The sequence below is a fragment of the Amblyomma maculatum genome, chromosome 1 (genome assembly GCF_055883805.1).
Source record: "Amblyomma maculatum isolate TAMU_Amacu chromosome 1, ASM5588380v1, whole genome shotgun sequence".
NCBI lineage: Eukaryota > Metazoa > Arthropoda > Arachnida > Ixodida > Ixodidae > Amblyomma > Amblyomma maculatum.
In genome coordinates, this window is record NC_139344.1 from 4,153,782 (window position 1) to 4,168,376 (window position 14,595).

The following is a 14,595-nucleotide window of genomic DNA, read 5'->3' on the forward strand; positions in this document are numbered from 1 at the left end:
GCACAAAATAACTGGACACTCCCAGGTGATGCAGGCAGGCAGGCGGGATAGGGCATGGTGGCATGCGCTGAGTTGATGAGGACAAGAGTAATTTTTTGCACCGATACGATCAGTGCTAATGCAGGTAGCTTGAAAATGTTTGCATTGCAGAGGTACTGATTGCTTGCACGCGTTTTCTAGTTTTAATAAATGGCTTTTCGTGGGCCCTTTCAGTAACAATTCTACAGCAATTATGTGCGAGACGAGACACTTATTTAACAAACACAGTTCCACTGTAAAGATGAGAATGTAGCCTATACCATGTTTTGTCATAACTCACTAGGCACGTCAAGGTGTTAAATCATTTGCATGAAATGTCAACCACGATATTGCACATGAAAGAACTGAACAATTGACTGCTACAAACTTGGCTTGACACTGCATTTAATCTTTGTTTCATCAAGATTTCTGATAACAGGAAACTTTTTATGAGGCAGTTTGAGTCTAGAATCAATGTGTACCTGTTAGCAAGGTATGACTAATTGTACTGGTGTTATAAAATGCTTTGGAAGCAATAACGGGCACACAATGCATGCTCATAACTGGGAGGTGAAAGAAGTTTGCTCGTGAGAACTTTATGCAAAACTGTGCAAAATATGAGCGCTCGTTACATTTGTGCAGTTGTGGAAGATGGTGGCTTAATTATTTCTTCCTTGTCCCTACATTTCACGCAATTACCTTTGAATCAAGATTGCTGAATAATTGAGCTATAATTCAGTTTGCAGCATGAAGTTCATACTTACCTAGAGAGCATGTACTATGGTTGCATTATCTAGCTCTCTTATTTTGCGCATTTTGAAATGCAGCTTTTGAAAGTTTTCACAAAGCCATGGCAGCACTCGCGCATCGTCAGAGTATCACCAACGAAACAGCCGCAGGCATCTGCAAAAAAGCTGCAGTACGCTAGTCGTTTTAGGACAGCAGGCCCCGTCTCAAATATTAGGTTGTTTACAGCCTTGCCAGAGACGTGTGCTTCGGAATAAGCCCTGAGCTGCGTTCTAGCTACAACACCCGTATGGAGTCCTAAACGAAGGGTCATCTTTTAGTTATCACTGCATGGAACACACCGCGCCTACGCTGCTCGTCGTCCTCGGGTCTCCGTCCGCTGGCCCGAACCATGATCCACTGCCGAAGTTTACAACGTTCCTGACGATGAAAGCTCTATGGCTCCACTTTGATGATGTCCGAATTCAAAACCACCGTGTACAAGTTTCTTCCCGTGCTGCACCACAATGCGCCATGCTGCTAATGTCGCTGTGGTTGCGTTGTGTTGCTACGCTGCTACCTATTGACTGCCTGACTACTGCTACTGTTCACATACAATCATGTGCCTTTAGACACATTACAAATTATTTTGTTTACTCGTCATAACACAAAATACAATATAATTCACTACTTTGCGTGCATGTTTTGGAACAGTTAAATGTGGCTATATTTGACACATTTTGTTTTTTCTCTTAGTGTCATTGATGTTATTTTGCAAGATGGCTGCGCCCAGTATAGCGAGCTCGCTATCTCCTCAGAATATCTCAGAGGTTTGTTTTGCTCCTCCCGGTTTGCAAAGCATTTCTTTTGAAATTAACCTTAAACGAGTGTGGAAACAGTTGCGCTGCAAGTTCACATTTTTTCCCAGCAATAGTGCTGAAGCGATGTTGGTTTTCTGATGACCACTTCAGGCACCGTCTGTTTCCACATTAAGCCGGATTTTAAACTATTGGCTTTCGTGAATTGTCTTGTGCTTACGGAAATGCACTAAAGATATTTATGTTCTGAATGTATGCGGTTTTCACGGACGCGGTCCGCTGTTACCATAGGATGTCTACGGCTGTTGCCGCATGTGTTGCCCGCAAGTACTTGGCTCTGGCTAGTAGCATAATGTTGATCCGAGTTTTAAAGCGTCTGCCTGTCTGGTTTGACTGCACTGGCGCTAGATCCATATAGTTCTTTGGTGGTGCCACGAAATGTGCGTCATTAATTGAAGTTTCTACTGTTATACTTGTACTACTGCTTCGAGATTTGAGCGCTCATGCTTCAAACTGTTCGATTGAGACTTGTGCTGTTGGGCAAGTTGGTTCGACTTCAAGGCCAAAATGGACAACACACACGACTCAATTTCGTCGTTGCCTTGGCGCTGGTTGCCTAAATGATTATTTTTTATCCTTTACTCTGTAAGCGGTCACACATCGATGATAAGTATTTTTGTGGGGGTTTGGTATGTCGTTGCTATATTTATTTGTAGCTGTGGGGCCGACCAGTTGTAACTTACTGCCTCCCCCATTAGATATCCACTGCAAGGCAGTACAAACTACAATCGAAACATGCAAATTCTAGCTTTGTAAAACATATGTACACTTGGTTAGCAAGCCTGGCTTTTTGCTTGATGGTAATAGAGTATTTTTGTAAATAGATGAAGAGCTGCAAAGTGGTTCGCTCTCCCTAAGCCAGGGAAGCCACATTTTGGTCAAAGTGTTTTTTTTTTTCTTTAGAAATAGCAATACAGCATACCCTACATACATACACCAGAGCAGATGCATGCTTTTTTTTAACCAAATTATAACAGCTCGTGCGTGCTGTTCAGATGTCATTGCCGTGCAGTAAACAAATTGAAGGAAATTGCCTGTCTTTGTTGAAATTGTGTGTTCTTGTGTTTTTCACCGGTACATTAGAAAATCAATAGTGCTTCAATAAGTTTGACTTCTGCTGTGTAATTTAAGACGTTATAAAGTCCTTGTTAAATTTAATACTGGAGTGCTCTGCCAGTAGTCATCTTAAATATTGTGGTTATCCAATCCTTTCATGCCACAACAAAAAGGAAACATACTAAATGTATATGCAGCATGAATGAAGACGAGAGTTCGGTTGCTAAGAAAGGGGACAGCTGGACAACTGCCATAATGTGGGTACAGAACTCTTCAGACTTGAGTTGCAGGTAGGATATGGCCTACAAAGCACAGTTCAAGGAAGGATGCTGACAATTGTTTGTTGCTGCTAGGTTAAATGTACCTTTTTGGCCCAGAAACCATAGTCCCCAGAGTTCATAACATTTTCACAACCATTTCAAGCTTATTGGTTCCACCAAAACCTATGGTACCTACCAGGCTGTTTGATAACACACATCCACAAGCTTTTGTCTGTAGAGGGTGCTAGGAAGCTGCTAACAGATATGGCCTACAAAGCACAGTTAAAGGAAGGATACTGACAAATGTTCATTGCTGCTAGGTTAAATGTACCTTTTTGGTCCAGAAACTGTAGTCACCCGAGTTCAAAGTGCATGAATGCATATTCATGTGACAGCCCCACGATGCCTTCCTTGTTCACTTCTGTAAGGGATGCCATAGAGAGTAGCGGCACAGTTGATTTCAGAACTCCTCAGGTGTGTCAATTAGTAATTTTATGAAGCTGGTATAATTTCATCTCAGTGTGACGTTTGTATCTTTTGATAACAGCTTTTACCGACAAAGACGAAGGATTTGCATGAGATCCTGCGTAGCCACTGTGCTAACATTTTTTTAGCCTTTAATGACCGCACCCTAGAACTCAGTTTGACTGAGAAGGAGGTACTAAACGTTTTCAGGTATGTTGATGATTTTCTAATAGTTATTAAAGAACAGAAAGATTTGACCTACACAGATGCTGTAAGCCCAGTTTTAGCCAACTTTCAAGAAGAGGGGCAGGGATTGTGTTTTACCCGTGAACTCCCTTTGCGAGGATATTTTCAGTTTAAGTATAGATTTAAGTATTACCTTGGGCGAGCATCATGTGTGTTGGCAATACTCGCCTCGAACACGGAAGGAGCTGCTGCCTTATTCCTCGGCTCATTCAAAGACTGAAACGCGCTATTGCTAACCTCTGCCTTGGGTCTGCTCTTGTGAAGTCGTGTGAACATACTATGCAGGCGAGCTTTGAAAAGCAAGTGGATTGATTTGCTATGGCGGGGTTCCCAAGCTCGGTAATCACTGGTGATGCTGAAGCCTTCCTAAGGAAAACCAAAACGTGCAATGTTCAAAAAGTCGTGCGAGACAAGAAAGTCAAGCGTGAAACCAGAAGTAGTACCCTATGTTCACAGGGTTCCGCACAATGTGAAAAAGGTTCCACGAAAGCTTGCACAATTATGCGCGCGCATTGCGAGAAAAGGAGGGCGCTTGCAGCAAAAAACATGGCAAGCAGTACGTGAAGTGCTGCATAGGAGTAGTATATGAGATACCACTGGCCTGCGGAAAAGCCTATGTGGGCCAATCGAGGCGCCGTGTGAATGACCGTGTAGCTGAGCATGCACTATCACAAAAAGAACCAGGAGGTGCACATCTTTCACAGCATTGTGCAAATTGCTTCATGTGCAACCGAGCGGCAAAACATGCACCGGGGGAAAAAAATATGCGTGCACTGAAAGATATGTGAACCACAGCTTCATGAGATAAAGATTCTGGGCAGAAGTAGAGATTTGAAGGCACGCGAGGTCTTGGAGGCGTTTCACATAAGAAAGAGAGGGAAAGCGTGTGAGTGGTACATCGGTTCACCTTTTCAAGACCGAGATGACATATCTTGAACGGTTTGTTTAATGTGTCGTGTTGTTGTTCATGCGCATGCCTTAAAATTTCTATATATTTGCTGCCTTGGCAGTGAATAAAGGCCAGATGAATTTAGCGCTCGTCCTGCGTCATTCTCTCTTGTGTCACTTCTTAGCACTATTATTTTCAGTCTCGAACAGTATGCACTATTTAGCCCAAACTGACATTCTTCTAAACCATTTAATCATGTTGGCTATAGGGGCCATATGTGACAGAAAATATATTTAGAAAGCTGTGTATTCATAAGTCACTGAGAACAAAATATATCAAAAAGGCTGCGTTAATCATATCTGGTTCACTTTTCATACCCTTCTACTTTAAGATGACAGACATGGAGTACGACTGAAATCGACAGTATGCAGAGATTGTCTGCCAACTTGAGCATCACAAGAATTTTGTACCTTTTTTCCAGCTTTACAGGACACAATAACAGATTTTTTTGCAGATAGTGACAGTGTAGGGCAGTATTGTTTATGCATCCAGAAATTACGACACCAGAGCTTAATGGTTTTTGCTTGGTGCATGTGAAGAAATGAAGCAGGAATAAGTTCTTAACAGAGGTCCATATTTTGAAGCAATGAAATTGCTCATGGATGTTTTTCTCAATGTAAAAAAATACAAGTTTATGTTAATGAAGCAATGAAACTGAATTGAAAATGAAAAATAAGTTATGTATAAACAAAGACGGAGGGTAAAAAAAGTAGGAAAGGAGAAGCTCGGAAGCACTTCACATTTTCCACTGTGGCCATGGAAAAAGTCTGGCTCTTCTGGACGATGACACCGGCTAGGCAGTTTCCATCAACCTTAGCCTCAGACCATTTGTGCCAAGTGAACACCTTACTGCAACATTTCTAACTAAATACCACTATTGATGATACGTCTATGGAAAAGTTTCGCTTCTCGTCTTGCAACTCATTACATGATGGAGCTGAAATATGTTCCGCTTATAATAAAGTTGGCTATGAGCTTTTCACACTTTTTGACAGTTTTCACTGGTGCAGTATGCTACTGTGAATGGTACAGGCGCCCAAATCTTTAACTGGCGTGTGCGAGCGGCGACTTTTCTGTGCGTCAGCGCCATATGACGGAGCGAAGTTGGAAACAGGATGAGGCTAAGCGCATGCTCACAAAGCACGCTCAGCTGGACGGAACAGCCTGGCAGACGACGCATCCAGCTGAGCCTGCTTTGTGAGCATGCGCTTAGCCTCATCCTGTTTCCAACTTCGCTCCGTCATATGGCGCTGACGCACAGAAAAGTCGCCGCTCGCACACGCCAGTTAAAGATTTGGGCGCCTGTACATCTGGGCACTCTATTGACGTGCACTCCACTGGTGTCTTATTCATCACATGCAGTGTTTATTCCCTTCAAATTTAATTTATCCTAAGAGTGGCACAAGGTTGTGCTGCAAGGTGCATGATGCAAACCAGCAACTTTCACTTGATGTACTAGTGGTGAAAGTGTGTTGCTATTGCTAGGGGGAAGGACTATACAACCAAGGCACAGCAGAAGCCAAATATTATAGTGATTGTGGATAATCCTGCCAGAATTCTAGTTCATCGGGACAGTTTGTCCATATCGTAACAGTAGCAACTAGTGGCTGCATGGGCAGCAAGAGTGCAGATATGCTGCAAAGGTTAAAACATGCCAATGATAGTACCTTTTTTGCTTCATGCACATTGGCTACAAATGAATTACTTCTTCTCTATTCCTCTATGTGAAAACAGTCACTGACTTTGTTTCATGCATTCTGTCTCGCTTAACTGATCAGTATAGACATATACCTTCACCGGACATGGCACTTTGGGCTGGTGGCAGAGAGAAATGGATTAATATATTGTAGCAACAAATTGTCATCACTTACTTTGCAAAAAAAAAAGAAACTTGCTTGTAGAAGTTGAACCCCTTATACCACACCAAAAGAGCAACAAAAAGCTGTTTAGTAACCATGCAAATTAACGAAACAAAACTCGCGAGTGCAGTCAGAGGCAGCAGATGGCGACGGGGCATAACGCAAACAAGATTGTTCTCAAATGTGCCACATGGCTGTCATTTATCGAAAAAGTAGCATACAAAAACAATGTTTCATACTGTAAAGGTCACTTCCTCTGATGATAATGCGGGCAATCTCCAAATTTTGGAATTGGTTTCCAAGATCAAATAAAAAAGGGCGTGCATGTCATTCATGAAAGCGGACGAGTAACGAACTTCGTGCTTTACACATAGCCAAACTTCAATCACAGCTGTTTCATTTAGAGCTTGCAGAAGCCGCACATTACTGTCAGTAGAACAAAACACGTCATCCCGAAAGCAGCCAAATGCATTTGGTCTCCGCACTTTCATTTCATTGTAGCCTTGCGAAATGCACAAATCACTCTCAGTGCATGCACGGCGGAACGTGTCTGCACGCAGTAGAGGCGGTCAGAAAGCACAGCTGCGGACGGTTTGCTTTTTTTTAAATGCAGGTCTTTTCTTCACCGGAGGGCGTAAGTAATACAGTCGTACCTTAGTGGGGATCTTGCCGAAATACAAGGCTTGGGTTACCTCATAAAATAGATCGCATTTCGGGGCCGATTTGCATGTAAGCGGTATGTAACAAACCTGCGTCTGAGCCACGAAGGGCTTCGTGGAGCGGCCTTGCGCCAGCGATTGAATCAATGCACAAATCGCATTTAGTTCATCCGGGGCGGTGCAAGACAAGATGACTAGCCTCATGCGGTCTTTGGAGAAAACTCGCGGCACAAGTATAGCACACGAGCGCGCACACACATCCACGCAACACCGCGCATCGCGCACTGCCGCTGCTGCCACCACAACACGGGCGCCGAGAAGGTGTTGGCCGAGGCCCACGGGTCGCTAGCGTGGAATGGGGGTGTCGGCCGCAGCTCGTAACAGCCAGCCGACGGCCTCTTCTCCCTCTCCATCTTCGTTTTCCCCCTCGCGTCGCATCCGTTTGTTGGGATCGGATATACGCGTCCAGACCATGGTTACAGGTGGCTCTCTTTTTCGCAGTTGCCACCTCTCTTGTCCCTATTTAATTTTTCTTTTTTTCAGCATGTTTGTCTTTGTTTTCCTAAATTTCACACATTTATGCAAAACTGCTGTGAATAAATTTTTCTCAAATTGGAACTCCTTGAAGACCTTTCTGGAGGGTTATTTTTCTGGTCTTCCTGTCTTCAACTAGACCCGTTGATGGCTGCTTTCTTATAAATCAGCTCTGACAAATTTCCTCTCTAAAAGGCCCCCCTGCACTTTTTTTGGTAGCTAAACTGAGTGCGAATATAATTTGTATGTAAAGTGAAAAGAGAAAACAGGGGAGTGTTATTGATAATACTATGCCATATGTAATCATAGACCATGAATGAAGTATGGGGTTTTTCTGGAAGAATATTTCTGCAATGCTTCTCTGCTCAGCGCAAACCCCTTCACTGTGGCGGCCAAACCTGTTTTGGGGGCAGAAATAGGTGGCTGCCAGGAGACATTTCTTGTGACAGTGACCACATCCATTACCTGCTCCACTCGGTAACAAAATTCATAACCCCCCCCCCCACTTCTGCCCTTCTGGTTTTCAATAGTGAAGGCATGCTCGTCGTCAGATTCGTGCATAACATGAGGTTTGATACAGAAATATTCAGCATTGCACCCAACTTCTTCCCCAAAGGGAATTGGGAGGATATTTTTGCATGTCTTCAGTGCACAATCACGTGATACATCAGTGACATAGCCTATGTGTTACGTACACATATCTTGTGGAGTTTGTATTCTTTTTTTCCTTGAGAGAGAAGCGCTGCTCAGTCAAAAAGCATGATGCAAGGGAATTTAGAGTGAGCGCCGATTCTGTGCGTTTGCTATCTTTTGCTTAGCTTTCATTCTTTTTCTTCCGGTGGTTTAGTGGCGTTGGTGGTATTCGAGCAATGCAAGGACACGGAGTCAAGAGTCTGCTTCTTCACAGTGCGCTGCAGGGATTGTGCATTTGTTTTCCTCATTGTAATGAAAACATGCAAGGCTAGTGCATGAGTTACTTGCACACACGCACGCCACACACATGCTGTTTTGCAGTGGCAGAAAAGAAATAACTGTCAAGACTGAGAGCATCTTCTAAAGGCACATAAACGTTGGTGTTTGAAGTTAAGCTTTAAATTCATAAAAGATGTGGCTTAGCTTATGAACCAACAATTTTCCCGCACTATCGTTTCACACAACGGGTTTAACTTAAGGTACAAAGGTGGCCGATCGAGCCCTGTGCTCTAACGCGCTGCGCACAGAAGCAATCAAATCTTGAGCGCTCCCTATACTGCTGCTCAGGTCAAAGCAGCCCAAACGTTGTTGAAACAAAAGTGACGTGGCTATGTCACTCCTGCATGTCCTGCATGGGCTTTTTTTTTTTTTTTTTTTTCATTCTACTGGGAGGGAGTGAGAAAAGGGTTGCCTGGTCTGCGCGGGAAGGACGCAAGGGTGCTGGGATGTTGGCTGTCCTTTAAAATGAGTGGCGGGTGGGAAGGGGGATTGGAGGTAATGGGAGGGGAGTCTAGCTGTCCTGCGAGCTAAATGCACAGCAGTATGCATGCTTTCTTTTTTTTTTATTTAGCAGTGCGGAAAAAATGAATGAACGAGGGGGGGGGGGGGGGGGGGGGGGGGCAGGCTGGCCAACGCAGGCAGCACGGTTTCAAGTGAGTGATAGCTTGGAGCTGCCTCGGCAAAGCACAGAGCACTGTGCATGCTTGCCTTTTTTTTTTTTTTTTTTTTTTTTTTTTTTTTTTTTTTTTTGTAGCACCGAAGGTTTGACTGCTCTGTGTCCGGACATGGGCCGGTTTTGTACCTTGAGTTAAGCCCCCCATGTGATACAAGCCTGAGTCGCTTTGGGGCGTTAAACCCCATAAAGCAAACCTTATGTGAAACATCATGCATAATTCTATTGCTTAATCCAGACGTCAAAGTTTACGTGCCCTTTAGAAGATGCTCTGTCTTGACAGAATTACTTTTTTTTGCGCCACTACAAAACTGCATGTGTATGGGCACGTATGGGCATGCGTGTGTGCAAATAACTCTCACTCTGGTACTCAATATATATGCAGCCCCGCACACAGCAAGTACTCTTGCACATTTTTTTTAGACTGCAGAAAGCAAACGCACCATCCCGGCGACATGCTGCGAAAAAACAGACTCACGACTCCAGAATCCCGCATCGCATTGCATATCAGCCGTTTCACCAAACTATCGGAAGAAACAGAACGAAAACAAAAAATTGCAAACGCACAGAATCGGTGCGCACTACACTCCCGCGCATCGCGTCTTTTGACTGAGCAGCATGCCTCTGTAAAAAAAAAAAAATCTAGGAGATATGTGTATGTGACATATAGGCTACATCACCCATGTGTCACGTGACTGTGCACCCAAGATGTGCAAAAATATTCTCCCACAAGGATTTTGCTATATAATATAGGTGACGCATTGAGTTTTGCAAAGGGTCCAAGTAGGTCATTGTGCTCCTACTTTCACCCTGGCCAATCCAAGGGGTGAGAGGCACTTAAGAGCACAATTACCTACTATAATCTATGATCTCGAATGGGCCAGGTGCAGCAGACAGCTTGTGAGATTGAGTATAGTGACATGAAATCTTCACTTCATAAGAATACATTGACTTCAACTCCACGTAGCCCTGAATGCCTGCTTTTCATTTATTGGCAGTTATGTGACCTTGAGGGCTCATAGACTGGCACTCAACTTGCAAACACTTGACATCTTATCATTTGCTCTCTCTGTGGGCTTTGTACTGCAGGTTTACAAGCTTTTTACTAAAGTGGATACAGTGAGTATGCACAGATCTGTTCTCTGAAGCATTGGCTGAGTGACAGCCCAGGTCAACCCTGGTTAACTTAGAACTTCTAGCACATTATTTTTTCTGGGTATGGCTTTGGCATCCCTCCTGACATCCCAGCTTCTGACACCAAGTATGCATAATCATGGTCTATCACTAACTCCAGTGCTGTAGTTGATCATCACATACTTCTGTGGTGCTGCACATTTTAAGTTGTCGCTGTATATGAGCAGTGTTTCAGAACCTACTTAGTGCTGAGCTACGGTACAAATTTGAGGACTAATAGTAAGTTTGCTCTGCTTGGTGGCTTCCACAGACAAGGACACACCTGTGGGGAAGGCATGTTGCGTACATACCTGCAGCCAACCCTTCCGATTTTTTAGAAGACTTCAGATGTTTGACCAAACTTTCTGATTGCACGATCACTGCCCTAAATCTTCCGATAAGGGGCTTCTGCCTGCAAAGAATGGCTTTTGCGGAACCAGCACCGAGAAATCAGCAGTGGCATTATAATTTCGAGCATCTCCATCAGAGGCCACACTAGCACCATCGGCATCATTGGCTAAGCAGGAAATCAATCAAAGCAGACTTTAGCCGAGCAAGAGTAGGTGTCGCTGGCTGCGAAAACAGTTGGTGTACTGGGTTTCTTGTAGGCAGCGATGCACAGCTAATGCAGCCACAGTAGATATAGATGCTGTGCTGGCTTCGCTTTCGATCTCAGCTAAGGGCAGCCACTCAGTGTACTTGAGGTTAAAGGCTTTGCCCAAATGTCATGTTATCTGACCCTTCTTATTGAGCTCAGCCACATGCCTTATGTTACTAAGCTGCTCTATGCTCAGCAATGGCGTGATTGCTCTTTTTTCGGAACCAACGCAGCCAACGATGGTCACGGATGAAATTACGTGTAAAAGGGCTAGTTATGGTTTTGCATTAAAAAATTTAAACAGCGCTCTGATGGTACTGAGAGAAAACTGGTGGTGGGCATGCAGATCAGTTTTGCGTTGGCTATAGAGACGTAGTGAGAACATTTGCTGGCGGCCTGCAGATATCTCGACGGACGCACACCTTTAGACATGCATTGCATGCTTGCTGCTGCATGTGTTTATGCTTAGGATGTTTAGATTAGGACGCATCCGACACTGCCTGAAAGTAGCAGCCACCTCCCCCTTTTGTACACAAATGCTGCCTCCTCCCCCCCTCCCCCCCCCTCCATTTTTGCAGTCTTCCCATTTTTGGTCTTAGCAAGTACGTATAAAGGAAGCTGGGGCCACTAGTAGCGCGATTGAGCCTTGTGAACAATGTCAACATCTGTGCTACAGGCATCAATGGCTTGCTTGTCACATCAGGGTACTATGTGCTCTTCGGACACACGGTGCTGTCAAAGTGGTTGGTTCACTTGTTCTGTGGAGAGATATTCACGGTAGGCAGAAGGCATGGCTTTTCAAGTGCAGTGACCATTGTGGCTCCAAGCTTTGTTTGGAAACTGAAATCAGCGAGTTGAATTTGTTGGTTTGGGTGTATATGTAGCGAAGAAGCACGCATATTTTCTTCCCTCTCCCCTGAGCCCTGCAAGCTCAAAGATCAAGTGTAGCAGCAACTTCAAATCAAATCTTAATAAACAAATTTGGTCACTAAATTTCACAGCATTTCTCAATGCATATGTCATGTTCTACATGAACAATATCACAGCAGCAGCGACATTTTGCCTAAAATTAAGCGTTTTCAGCTGTTTTTCACAGCTGCCTTTTCATGCAGCCTGGGAAACATGTTCTGTTAGCCTGTGAATATCGAGTTTGCTTCTGAATGTTCAGAGGACTTGACATTAGGACATGAGTGTTTTGCGTGTGGAATAGTTAATTCAAATTTTACCCTTGTGGCCGAATTCAAAAACATGTCTCCACTCGACGCTACCTCAGCTCCATAAAGTGCAGAAAACAGTCTTTTCTCTACTTAAGGTTCAGTTCAGATTCTTGAATGCTTTTCAGCATTTCCTCCGACTTACCCTTCAGAAATATTTCTCCACTCCAGACAGCACAAGTGGCATACGGGGCAAGACTTATGGCGAATTCGAGTGGGAGAGCAGGCGCCCTCGAGAGCACTTAGAAAGTGCTCTCAGACAAGCGGGTGCCCTCCAGTGGTAGAGCAGGAGTAGAATCACTGGCTTCCAATGGTAGAGGAGGAGGTCTTTTCCTTTGCTGAGAGCACCTGAATGCACTCCCGGCTGCTCCCTCATCTAAAGCGAGTGTAGAGGAAGTCACATGACATAAAGCGGTGTATCCGCACCATCTTTTTTCTTTTCTCGAGTCAGTGACGCTCTAAATGGTGGCTGCAAAGCATTGCTCAGGTTTGAGAGTCACTGCTGGCATCGAAAGGGCCAAAGGAGGCAGATCGCCGCGCTGTGAGAACAAAGGCATGCAAAGCAGTTCTACATGAAGTGTTTGCTTCTCCTCGGGTTGCAACTGCTGCTACAGCGAGTAGGCGGAGAATGCTGGGGAGGGAAGCGTGGTCACAATGGTCGTGGCGTACTGCTCTCGACACGCAGAGAGCGTTCCCGTGGGAGGAAAATTACACCCTCGCTCGGCATGCTCCTGTACTTCTCTGTACTGCTCGGCACCTCTGCTCTCGTCCCCCCAACTGAATGGGCCATAAGGCCAAAATTTGGCCCGGAAAGTGCATGCCACTACGTGTAACATGCTCATTTTCTAATGTCAAGTCCTTGTGAACAGCATCCACAAGCTGCCTCAAGAGTCACAGGCTAGTAGGCTGTGGCGGCCGCTTTTCGATGGAGACTAAAAGCAAGGCGCCCATGTGCGGTGCGACATCAGTGCACATTAAAGAACTCCAGGTGGTTGAAATTTCTGAAGTCCTCCACTACAGCATTTCTCACAGCCTGAGTCGCTTTTGGACGTTAAAAAAAAAGTCACAGCCTAGTAAAATATGTTTTGCACACTGCATGAACAAGGCAGCTGTGAAAAATGGCTGAAAGCAATTCACATCTACCAACATTCACTGCCAGTGACATATGGCTCATGTAGAACAGGATTTAGGCATTGAGAACTGCTCGAACTGCTGTGAACTCTAGTGACCTAGTTGCATATTTGCCCTCTGAGTGCTCAGCGGCGAGCGTTGAGCACATGTGAGGTTCAAAGAAGCATGTTATAGTGCATGCACCCAAGCCAACAAATTTGTCTTTCCAGAAGCAAATGCCGCTTCTGTTTCCAAGCAAGCTAGGAGCTTTAATTTTAAGTGCACTTGAAAAGCCATGCCTTCCACCAACTGCAAATATCTCTCCACAGCTAAAAAGACAGAATTGACCCTCCCCCCCTTCAGCACTGCATCTAGACATACAAGTATATTTGAGGCAATCAGAAAGCCATTGATGTGTGCAGCACAGGTGTTCCATGGCACAACTGCACCTCCGGTACCTCGCTGTCTTCCTATTTACAATATGACATTCCCCACGATTGCACCACTGTCCACAGTGGTTCACAGAAACCACCACTGCACATGTTTCATTTGCTGTTAGCCATCAAATGCTTTCTGCAACTTGGCACTCGGCGTGCTCTGAAATGTTGCTAAGGTATCTGGTGATGACTTGAAATGTGTTTACACCACAGTAGCGTAATGCGATGATCAACTACAGCATTGAAATCTGCAACTGACGATAGTTATCCATGCTCAACGTCAGCCGCAGAAACTTAGGAGGCTTTTCTTGGTCATACTTGAAACGATATTTCAGTATTTTCGAGTCAGATTGAGGTTCTCGGAGCCAATGCTTCAGAGAGTGGGTCTGTGAATCCTTATTATATCCACTTTCATGAAAGGCTTGGTATGCAGTAGAACGAAGTCTGCACAGTGTGTGAAAGCTGCGATGCCCCATGTGTGCAAGTGGAAGTCTAGGTGTCCCCGTAGTAGTGCCATTGCCACTTATAGATGCTCTGTTTTCTCATGCACTCGAGGAGCAATTCAAGTGGAGCTTCATTTAAAAAAAAAAGGGCCTCGAGAACCGCTTGGAGTAAAGGTGTTAGTCAAGGCATGTTTGTGAATATCAGTTAACCTGATCCCTATGCACTGTTTCCACTGCCTCGGATGATTAGGGTATTTCTCGACCTTATTGGAAGGAAGGCTGAGGGGCCGTCATGAATCCTAACTGAGCTTTTAGTAAACTTGGG